Genomic DNA, 11,241 nt, shown 5'->3' on the forward strand with positions numbered 1-11,241 from the left:
TTTGGCTTCTCCCTGCTGGCTCCTGTCACTCCTCCTGCTGTCTGCAATGTCTTCACTGCAGCTGTGGCAAAAACGGAGCCTCAGGAATTGGTTCCATGCCTGGCAGAGCTGCAGTCCAGGACCCCTCTGTGCTCCCTGCTGGCCCCTCCATCCCCTCAGCCCCGCCATGCTCTCGGCAAACCCCGAGTCCCCTTCAGCTTCTTCAGACCCCACACTCCTCTCACTCCCCTCAGTCCCTTCTCACCCATCCCATCCCCTCAGACCCGTCACCCCCTCAGCCTGTGCCTCTTCCCTGTCCTCTCAGTGCCACCATCGCCCTCAGCTGCCCCACACCCTCAGCCCCAGCAGCACCTCAAGGTCACTGTCCCTTCAGTGCCAGCGCCCCCTCAGCCCCTCAGCCCCTCAGTCTCACCGTCCCTCAGCAGCTCCTCAGGGGACTCTGCCTGGGGCCAGCGGCAGCTGCCACCGCTCCAGGGACACCCGGGGCTGGAACTGCTGCTCCGCCCAGCCCGGCCCCAGCTCGGACCAGCACAGACACAGGGGACAGAGGACACAGGGGAAAAACAAGAGATGGAAAAGGAATCAGAGAGGGGAAACACCTTAAAAATGCACCCTAGCCCTACACAGCTCACCTTTAACTAAAGAAATATGTATAAATATAAATATAAATATAAATATAAATATAAATATAAATATAAATATAAATATAAATATTTAATTAATAGTTATTAAAATGCATTACTAGTAATAAAAATAATAACATATATATATAGATATTAATATTACCCTATACATATATATATGCAAATCTGAAAATCTATAAAAGTAACTACATATAACTATAGAAATCTCTAAATGTATCTATAAACAGTGGGGTTCCACCTGCCCGATGGTCACAGGCTCTCCCCCGGTTTCTCCCTGGCACGCAGGGCAGCCCTCCTGGCAAGGTAGATCAGATGGATATCTGGGAAGCAAAGGGAACACCCAGTCAATATTGGCCTCCGTCCATCTTTCCCTTTGGAAGTAACTGTCCTTCTGTCAAAGACTGTAAGAGATGGCCTGGAAGGCAGACTCTCAATTGGGAATTTCAGGCCTGCTCTTTAAAGAGCTGGAATCCTTCCAAGTTTTCAAAACATTTGATCTTTTGAAGTTTCCCAATAAACTCACAGCACTCACAGCGCAAATGGCTCCCATGAGAGCTTGAAACACACAGTCCCAGCTGCCACAAAGAAGCCCAGCCTTGTTCTTTCTCTGTGCTGACAGAGAGACCTCAGTCCTCACTGAAATGGCTGAAACTGAAGGGTGCTGTGAGCTGAGTTATGAATCCAAATTGGGATACCCAGCTTGGTGACATGAATCCCACAAGGTCAGGTTTATTCCTGGCTCTCTTGCCACACCAGAGGACTCAGTGTCAGAGCCTCTGGAGAAGCGAGGAGGGCAGGGCTTGGGGAGGCTGTCTCAGTGCAGGATTTGAACTAAAGGCATGGGAAGCACCAACCCTGCAGACAAGAACTCAACTCTTCTGATCTCCCTGCCTGTCAGAGGCAGGCTCAGAGCAGCCCTCTCACATCTCTCTAAACCAATGGGGGCTCTCTCCTTACCAAGCTCCTCAGGTTGCTGGGAACTGTTCCCAGAGCTCTCAGTGCCAGGCAAACCTCCCTCTGCTGCAGTGCTGTTCACAGGCTCCCCTTCTGAAGGCTCAGAGGCAACATTAATATTCCCCTTGAAAGAGAAACAGAAAGAAATAAACCCTTCTCACCAGTTACACAATGCATCCATGGCACACATACCTAATCTCTTGTTCCTAACAAGAAATCTGGGCCACAAACACCTTCAAAATTCAGATTTGACTCCTCCAACATGGTCCAAAAGCTGTCAAAGCTGACAATGCTGAATGTGGGGGTGACACTGAACACATGGATGCCTTCTAAGGAAGGAGTCCTGCCAGTTCCTGGATCAGGGAGGTGCTCCTCCCTCCAGAGCCCTGTGCAGAACAGTCTCATCCAGGCTGCAGCTTTGTAGAGATTGCATGGGAACACACATCTCTTCCCATACAGATGCCCAACAGCAAGGTGATTAAGCTCTGGAACATGGACAGCAAGACTGGGCATTTTGCCCAGCTAAGGATTTCCCAGATAGAAACTGGACTGCAGGCACCACCTTACTGAGAGGACAAGAAAGCTGCAGCTCCAGCCCATCCCCAAACATGGCTCTGGGAGCACCTACACACATGACAGGGCTCACACAGCAGCAGCAGCTGCAGCCCAGCCCTTGCTTTGCCTTGGCCTTCCAACACAAAAGAGGCAGAGCCCACATCTGCTGCTGCAACAGAGGCACCTCTCACATGCCCCTCCCTGCATGGCACACTTTGCCTTCAGTGCCATTCTCCAAACACTCTTCTCTTCTTTTCCATCAAACAAAGACTGGTAGAATGCACAAAGCTTTCACTTCCTCATCACAAATGGCCCCACAGGAGGAATTCTTCCCAGGAAAAGGAGCACTGAAACTTGGCCGACACAGGCTCACACCTCTCATCCTCACTCAGGGGAGTGATTTTCTCATTCCTCTTCTTTTAGAAACCTTATTTTACCAAGAAAATCCTTCCCTGTCCATTCACAACTGAATTCAAGAAGCCTTTGCTTCTCAGCCAAGTAACAACTTTCAAAAGCTCTCAGTCAGCCCCTTTCATCCCTGTTCAGCAGAGTTACCTGAGCAGAGGGAGACCTTTCAGGCGGGGAGGATGAAAGCATCTCCTCCAGTGTCTCAAGCACCATGTCCAGATCCAGCGGGGGCAATTCCTCTTCCCCAGGAGTATCCCAGAGCCACCTGGGGGCTCTCCATGGTGCATAACCAGCATAGCCAGCTGGAGCACTGGGGGCTGAAGTGCCTGGAGTGGCTGCAAGAGTTCAAACACATTGGTCAGGCTCCAGAATGTGGCTTTGGGACACGGAGCTCTATGCTGCCTTGGATCAAACACCACAGGAAGCACACAGCAACCCCAATCCTGGAAACATACTCAAACTTCCCAGGGAATTGGGAGAGTGAGCTCTCCCTCTTAAAAATCTTTCTTCTAAATTATGTGTATGTATATGAAAGGATGGATTCTAAAATTGATCTGTATATACACAAAAGCACTTTATAATCACTGCCTTCTCTATCTCCCCATCAATTTTGGAGTCGGTGGCTTTGCAGTTTCTCATAATAACAGACCACAGAAAGCAGATTCACCCAGGAAGAGCCCACACCTGCAGACACACATCCTAAACTTAAACTGTGAGTTTCTTCTAAAAAGTATCCTTGTGGGTGAGGCTGAATTCTATAGCTGCAGCTGCTCCAGGGATGCACAGAGCTCGTTGAATTTTAATAACATTATCTGAAGGAGAGACAACCTGCAAACTCTCAATATCCTATCAGGGTCCTAGTTTGACTTCATTCAAAAAAAGAGTTTACCTGACACTGACCAGTCGTGGACAAAGGTTATTTGCCTTGCCCTTGCACCCCTACAGAGAGGCTGTCTGGAAAATGCAAAGAACCCACTCCAAAACGGCAGCAAGGAAAGGAAAAGCAGAAAGAAATTCATTTTGTTGTCATGTTTCCTAGCAGACTTGACATTTCTACCTGACTTGCACTTGAGATCAACCCATGACAGAGCACTGCAGGAAAATATTTCAAACAGTCAATTTTCATGATTGTTCTGAAAAGCAAGGATAGAAACTCTTCCCCTACCTGATGGCCAGTAGGCTGGCAAGTGCTGCTCAGGAAATGTGCAGCTGCTGCTCTCTGGAACTGCCACCAAAGTGCTTTGGTGGTTCACGGGACCTTGTGGAATGACAGACTCAGGCTGAAATTGAAATGTGTCTGTGCCTGGCTCCACTGATGAAGCCCCAAGAGGTCCAGATGTGACAAACTCTTCCTCAGGAGGTTCTGTGGAAGCCTCACACACTTGAGCAGCTGCACTCATCCTGGAGGGGCCTGGAAGCACCTCTGAATCCCCAGGTGAGGCAGCACTGTTGGCTGGGCTGTGCTGCTCTGAAGATTTGCAGCTGCTGCCCTCTCGAAGGGCCCTGCAGGCAGCTTCAGGGTCGATGCGAACCAGCGGAATGGTGAGCTTGCGCAGATTAAATTTGCGGATGAGCTCCCTTGATGGTTCCACTGGTGAAGCCCCAAAAAGTCCAGAGGAGGCACAGACTTTCTTGGCAGCTGGTGGGGAAGCCTCAGACTCCTGAGCACCTGCACATCCCCTGGAAGGGGCTGGATGCAGCTCTGAATCCTCCCGTGAGGCAGCAGCAGCAGCAGCAGCAGCAGCAGCGAGGTTGTGGCCTGAGGGAGCTGTGCAGCAGTGAGGGAAGAAGAAAGGAAGCAAAGGGAAGGCTGGGTCACTATTGGGCTTTGCATGGCCTTTGGCAGCAACTGCACTTCTGCCAGGGAAGATAAAAGCTCCCATTCTCCCAAGCAGAGTGAGAAAGAAATAATGGAAGAAAAAAACACATTCTAGGGCTATTCCACACCCAGTTCCCTGCCTGCTTAACTCTCCGCTGTTGGTTCAACTGTCTTGGGAAACTGTCCTGCTGCCATTCCTTGGCAGGAAGCAACTGCCAGAAACCCAACTGCCAGGTCTTATCTCCTCCGCTCCAAAGGGAATAAAAACTTTAGAATCACAGCCTTTCCTATCTCCCCATCAGCTTTTGGATTCAGCTGCTTAGGTTTCTCATCACAAATGGCCACAGGAAGTGGATTCACCCAGGGAGAGCCCAGATCTTCAGGCACACACGGTGAAATCAAACTGTGAGTTTATTAAAAAAAGCAACCTTGTGAGTGAGGCCGAATTCTGCAGCTGGAGCTGTTCTGGGAACCCAGCTGAGATTTCAATGGCACAGCTTGATTTTCAGGGCAGACAGTCTTAAACAGCTGCTGCATCCTATCCCCATCCTTGTTTGGATTCACTCAAAGAAAGAGGGGAGTTCAGCCAACACTGACCACTTGTCAGGCAATAATTTTCACTTCACCCTTCTACCTTTAAAGACAGCCTGTCTGGAAAATGCCCAGAACATCCTCCAAATCTGCAGCAAGAACAACAATAATAGACAGAGAATCAGTCTTCATGGTCCCTGTTCCTAGGATACTTGGCACTTTCTACCTGATTCTCACTTCATATCTAACCATGACAGGGCACTGCAGGAAGATACTTCAAAGGGTCACTAAACAGGATCTGTTTGGAAAGCAAGGGTAGAAACTCTTTCCATACCTGATGGGTCATTGGCTGGGCTCGGCTGCTCTGAAGATTTGCAGCTGCTGCCCTCTCGAAGGGCCCTGCAGGCAGCTTCAGGGTCAATGCACACCAGCGGAATGGTGAGCTTGCGCAGATTAAATTTGCGGATGAGCTCCCTTGATGGTTCCACTGGTGAAGCCCCAGAAAGTCCAGAGGAGGCACAGACTTTCTTGGCAGCTGGTGGGGAAGCCTCAGACTCCTGAGCACCTGCACATCCCCTGGAAGGGCCTGGACGCAGCTCTGAATCTTCCCGTGAGGCAGCAGCAGCAGCAGCAGCGAGGTTGTGGCCTGAGGGAGCTGTGCAGCAGTGAGGGAAGAAGAAAGGAAGCAAAGGGAAGGCTGGGTCACTATTGGGCTTTGTGTGTGTTTCCCTTGGCAGCAACTGTCCCTCTGTTAGGAAAAACAAAAGCTCCAATCCTTCAAAGAAGGCGTACAAAGGAAAAAATCCACACATTTTCTGGGGCTTTGCAACAACCAATTCCTTGCTTGCTGAGTTCCCCCCATTTGTTCATCCATCTGGGAAAACTGTCCTGCTGCCATTCCTTGGCAGGAAGCAACTGTCAGAAACCCAACTGCCAGGTCTTATCTCCCCCGCTCCAAAGGGACACAAAAACTTTAGAATCACAGCCTTTCCTATCTCCCCATCAGCTTTTGGATTCGGCTGCTTGGGTTCCTCATCACAAAAGGCCACAGCAAGTGGATTCACCCAGGGAGAGCCCAGATCTTCAGGCACAAACACTGAAATCAAACTGTGAGATTATTTTAAAAAGCACCTTGTGAGTGAGGCCGAATTCTGCAGCTGGAGCTGTCCTGTGGACGCCCAGAGCTCAATTGAACAGTACAGCTTGATTTTCAGGGCAGACAGTCTTAAACAGCTGCTGCATCCTATCCCCAACCTTGTTTGGATTCACTCAAAGAAAGAGGGGAGTTCAGCCAACACTGACCACTTCTCAAGAAATAGTTTTTACTTCACCCTTCTACCTTTACAGAGAGGCTGTCTGGAAAATGCCCAGAACGTCCTCCAAATCTGCAGCAAGAACAATAATAACAGACTGAGAATCAGTTTTCATGGTCCCTGTTCCTAGGATACTTGGCACTTTCTACCTGATTCTCACTTCATATCTAACCATGACAGGGCACTGCAGGAAGATACTTCAAAGGGTCACTAAACAGGATCTGTTTGGAAAGCAAGGGTAGAAACTCTTTCCGTACCTGATGGGTCATTGGCTGGGCTGTGCTGCTCTGAAGATTTGCAGCTGCTGCCCTCTCGAAGGGCCCTGCAGGCAGCTTCAGGGTCAATGCGAACCAGCGGAATGGTGAGCTTGCGCAGATTAAATTTGCGGATGAGCTCCCTTGATGGTTCCACTGGTGAAGCCCCAAAAAGTCCAGAGGAGGCACAGACTTTCTTAGCAGCTGGTGGGGAAGCCTCAGACTCCTGAGCACCTGCACATCCCCTGGAAGGGACTGGACGCAGCTCTGAATCCTCCCGTGAGGCAGCAGCAGCAGCAGCAGCAGCAGCAGCAGTGAGGTTGTGGCCTGAGGGAGCTGTGCAGCAGTGAGGGAAGAAGAAAGGAAGCAAAGGGAAGGCTGGGTCACTATTGGGCTTTGTGTGTGTTTCCCTTGGCAGCAACTGTCCCTCTGTTAGGAAAAACAAAAGCTCCAATCCTTCAAAGAAGGCGTATAAAGGAAAAAATCCACACATGTTCTGGGGCTTTGCAACAACCAATTCCTTGCTTGCTGAGTTCCCCCCATTTGTTCATCCATCTGGGAAAACTGTCCTGCTGCCATTCCTTGGCAGGAAGCAACTGCCAGAAACCCAACTGCCAGGTCTTATCTCCCCCGCTCCAAAGGGACACAAAAACTTTAGAATCACAGCCTTTCCTATCTCCCCATCAGCTTTTGGATTCAGCTGCTTGGGTTCCTCATCACAAAAGGCCACAGGAAGTGGATTCACCCAGGGAGAGCCCAGATCTTCAGGCACACAGGCTGCAACCAAACTGTGAGTTTATTCAAAAAAGCAGCCTTGTGAGTGAGGCTGAAATCTGCAGCTGCAGCTGTTCTGGGGACACCCAGAGCTCAATTGAACAGTACAGCTTGATTTTCAGGGCAGACAGTCTTAAACAGCTGCTGCATCCTATCCCCAACCTTGTTTGGATTCACTCAAAGAAAGAGGGGAGTTCAGCCAACACTGACCACTTCTCAAGAAATAGTTTTTACTTCACCCTTCTACCTTTACAGAGAGGCTGTCTGGAAAATGCCCAGAACGTCCTCCAAATCTGCAGCAAGAACAATAATAACAGACTGAGAATCAGTTTTCATGGTCCCTGTTCCTAGGATACTTGGCACTTTCTACCTGATTCTCACTTCATATCTAACCATGACAGGGCACTGCAGGAAGATACTTCAAAGGGTCACTAAACAGGATCTGTTTGGAAAGCAAGGGTAGAAACTCTTTCCATACCTGATGGGTCATTGGCTGGGCTCGTGCTGCTCTGAAGATTTGCAGCTGCTGCCCTCTCGAAGGGCCCTGCAGGCAGCTTCAGGGTCGAATGCGAACCAGCGGAATGGTGAGCTTGCGCAGATTAAATTTGCGGATGAGCTCCCTTGATGGTTCCACTGGTGAAGCCCCAAAAGTCCAGAGGAGGCACAGACTTTCTTAGGCAGCTGGTGGGGAAGCCTCAGACTCCTGAGCACCTGCACATCCCCTGGAAGGGCCTGGACGCAGCTCTGAATCCTCCCGTGAGGCAGCAGCAGCAGCAGCAGCAGCAGCAGCAGTGAGGTTGTGGCCTGAGGGAGCTGTGCAGCAGTGAGGGAAGAAGAAAGGAAGCAAAGGGAAGGCTGGGTCACTATTGGGCTTTGTGTGTGTTTCCCTTGGCAGCAACTGTCCCTCTGTTAGGAAAAACAAAAGCTCCAATCCTTCAAAGAAGGCGTATAAAGGAAAAAATCCACACATGTTCTGGGGCTTTGCAACAACCAATTCCTTGCTTGCTGAGTTCCCCCCATTTGTTCATCCATCTGGGAAAACTGTCCTGCTGCCATTCCTTGGCAGGAAGCAACTGCCAGAAACCCAACTGCCAGGTCTTATCTCCCCCGCTCCAAAGGGACACAAAAACTTTAGAATCACAGCCTTTCCTATCTCCCCATCAGCTTTTGGATTCAGCTGCTTGGGTTCCTCATCACAAAAGGCCACAGGAAGTGGATTCACCCAGGGAGAGCCCAGATCTTCAGGCACACAGGCTGAAACCAAACTGTGAGTTTATTCAAAAAAGCAGCCTTGTGAGTGAGGCTGAAATCTGCAGCTGCAGCTGTTCTGGGGACACCCAGAGCTCAATTGAAAAGTACAGCTTGATTTTCAGGGCAGACAGTCTTAAACAGCTGCTGCATCCTATCCCCAACCTTGTTTGGCTTCACTCAAAGAAAGAGGGGAGTTCAGCCAACACTGACCACTTGTCAAGAAATAGTTTTTACTTTGCCCTTCTACCTTTACAGAGAGGCTGTCTGGAAAATGCCCAGAACGTCCTCCAAATCTGCAGCAAGAACAATAATAACAGACAGAGAATCAGTTTTCATGGTCCCTGTTCCTAGGATACTTGGCACTTTCTACCTGATTCTCACTTCATATCTAACCATGACAGGGCACTGCAGGAAGATACTTCAAAGGGTCACTAAACAGGATCTGTTTGAAAAGCAAGGGTAGAAACTCTTTCCATACCTGATGGGTCATTGGCTGGGCTGTGCTGCTCTGAAGATTTGCAGCTGCTGCCCTCTCGAAGGGCCCTGCAGGCAGCTTCAGCTTCGATGCGAACCAGCGGAATGGTGAGCTTGCGCAGATTAAATTTGCGGATGAGCTCCCTTGATGGTTCCACTGGTGAAGCCCCAAAAAGTCCAGAGGAGGCACAGACTTTCTTGGCAGCTGGTGGGGAAGCCTCAGACTCCTGAGCACCTGCACGTCCCCTGGAAGGGCCTGGATGCAGCTCTGAATCCTCCTGTGAGGCAGCAGCAGGAGCAGCAGCAGCAGCAGCAGCAGCAGCAGCAGCAGCAGCAGCAGCAGCAGCAGCAGCAGCAGCAGCAGCAGCAGCAGCAAGGTTCTGGCCTGAGGGAGCTGTGCAGCAGTGAGGGAAGAAGAAAGGAAGCAAAGGGAAGGCTGGGTCACTATTGGGCTTTGCAAGGCCTTCGGCAGCAACCTTATTTCAGCCAGGGAAGATAAAAACTCCCAGCCTCCCAAGGAGAGTGAGAAAGAAGTAATGAAAGAAAAAAAACATTTCCTGGAGCTATTCAACACAGTTCTTAGCCTGTTTAACTCTCCCCTGTTGGTTCAACTGTCTTGGAAAACTGTCCTGCTGCCATTCCTTGGCAGGAAGCAACTGCCAGAAACCCAACTGCCAGGTCTCTTCCCTTCTATTCCAAAGGACCAGGAGGCTCCCTCCCGCTGGGTCTGACCATGACCGAGCCCTCGGCTCACACGCACTCACGGAGAGCTCCCCAAGCATCCCAGGGCCGGGCACGGAGCAGCACCAGCCACGGCGCCGCTCCTGCCCCTGTGCCGGCCCCTGCCCACGGCCACAGCCCACGGCACCCTTGGCGCCCGCAGCTCGCAGCCCGTCTCACCGGCTCTGGGGGGCTGCCCGGCACAGCAGGCGGGCAGCGGCCGCTCCGTGTGCGGCTGCTGGAAGCGGCCGGGCTGCCGGCTGCGCACCTCCAGCCCCGCCGCCAGCCGCTGCCTGTTGGCCCTGGTCAGGCGCTGGATGCGGAGCAGCAGCTCGGGGCGGTCGCGCACGAAGTTGGCATTCGTGTAGTGGAGCCAGCCGCCGGCATCGCCCGGCACCTTGTGGAAGCCGTAGAGGTTCAGCTGGCGCACGAAGCTGCCGAAGTGCGTGGCTTGGAAGGAGTCCGGGCCCGGCCCCGCCCCTTCGCCGCCCGCTCCGTGGGCGCCGCCCGGGCTGAGCAGCTCCCGCTCCAGCAGGGAGCGGTCGATGAGCAGCCCCTGGCCCCGGCTGTCCCAGCGCACGGAGCGGACGCGGGGGCTGTTCGCCAGGCGCCACAGCTTGGCGGGGAAGGCGCCGGCGTTGAGCGCGGCGGGCAGCGGCAGCTCCGCCATGGCGCCGATCGCCGAGTGCGGCCACAACGCCCGCGGCGCGCGGCCTGAGGGGGGCGCTGCGCTCGGCCCCGCTCGCGGCCCCGCGCGGGCCGGGCTCGGGTGGGTCGCGAGCAGAGTTCCCGCTGGGAGCGGACAAGGCCGGACGGGAGAGGGCAAAGGAAAAGAGACACTGCACACATTCTCTGGGCCCCTTTCCCAGCCAGCTGGCTGCTGCTGTCTCACTGCCTCTGCCTGTCTGCGGCAGATTTGGCACATTTCTCATTCTGTGGAGATGGAAGCAGCAGCAGGAAGGGGCAGCAATTCTGTCAGCATTTCCATCAGAGCTAAAGTCCTGCCACCTGGAAGGATGTTGCTTTACCCGAGGGATTAATGGCTTACAGTGACAGTGAACTCACACTGCTGTCTTCACCAAGGGGTTTTGCATTTTTCTTTCCTTTTATTCTCTTTGTTTTTCCACAATCAGGGGAGAGTTAGAATGTAAAATCCCTCCCACAGCCAAGTCTTTTCAATATAATCCAACAAAGTTGATCTTGAAATGACCTGCTTAGTGTTACTTATTTTTTTTATTTAAATGATCTCTTGAACAGGAAACAGTTTTCAGAGCATAAAAAAATAGACCTATTTCTTCCAATTCTTTTAATTCATGCTGGTTTTTTATGTCTTTATATGGTTTAACCATGAGGGCTTATGTGGTGGAATATTTGTATATTTGGTGGAATGGCAGGAGCTCATCCCACACACACAGTGGATATTTTCCTTACATCCAGCCTGTCTTGAGTTCTGGCTGACTCTGCCTTCTCTTGCCTCCTCCCAGGTCCTTTGTGAGGAGCCCAGCCCTGTCCCTGCAGCCGCTGCCCTGTGGGTGACGTGCTGG

At 51.7% G+C, this 11,241-nt stretch overlaps 1 pseudogene across 1 annotated transcript; it reads right to left on the minus strand.

The window, feature by feature from the left end:
- Positions 1–893: 893 nt before the first annotated feature.
- LOC306815917 (heat shock factor protein 5 pseudogene) lies at positions 894–10,510 on the minus strand (annotated as a pseudogene). The gene is made up of 2 exons: positions 9,878–10,510; positions 894–964 (listed from the first exon to the last, which is right to left on the minus strand). The product of its transcript is annotated as a heat shock factor protein 5 pseudogene (transcript).
- Between the last annotated feature and the right edge of the window lie 731 nt (positions 10,511–11,241).

The sequence above is a fragment of the Erithacus rubecula genome (genome assembly GCF_903797595.1).
Source record: "Erithacus rubecula genome assembly, contig: scaffold_289_arrow_ctg1, whole genome shotgun sequence".
NCBI classification, from domain to species: Eukaryota; Metazoa; Chordata; class Aves; order Passeriformes; family Muscicapidae; genus Erithacus; species Erithacus rubecula.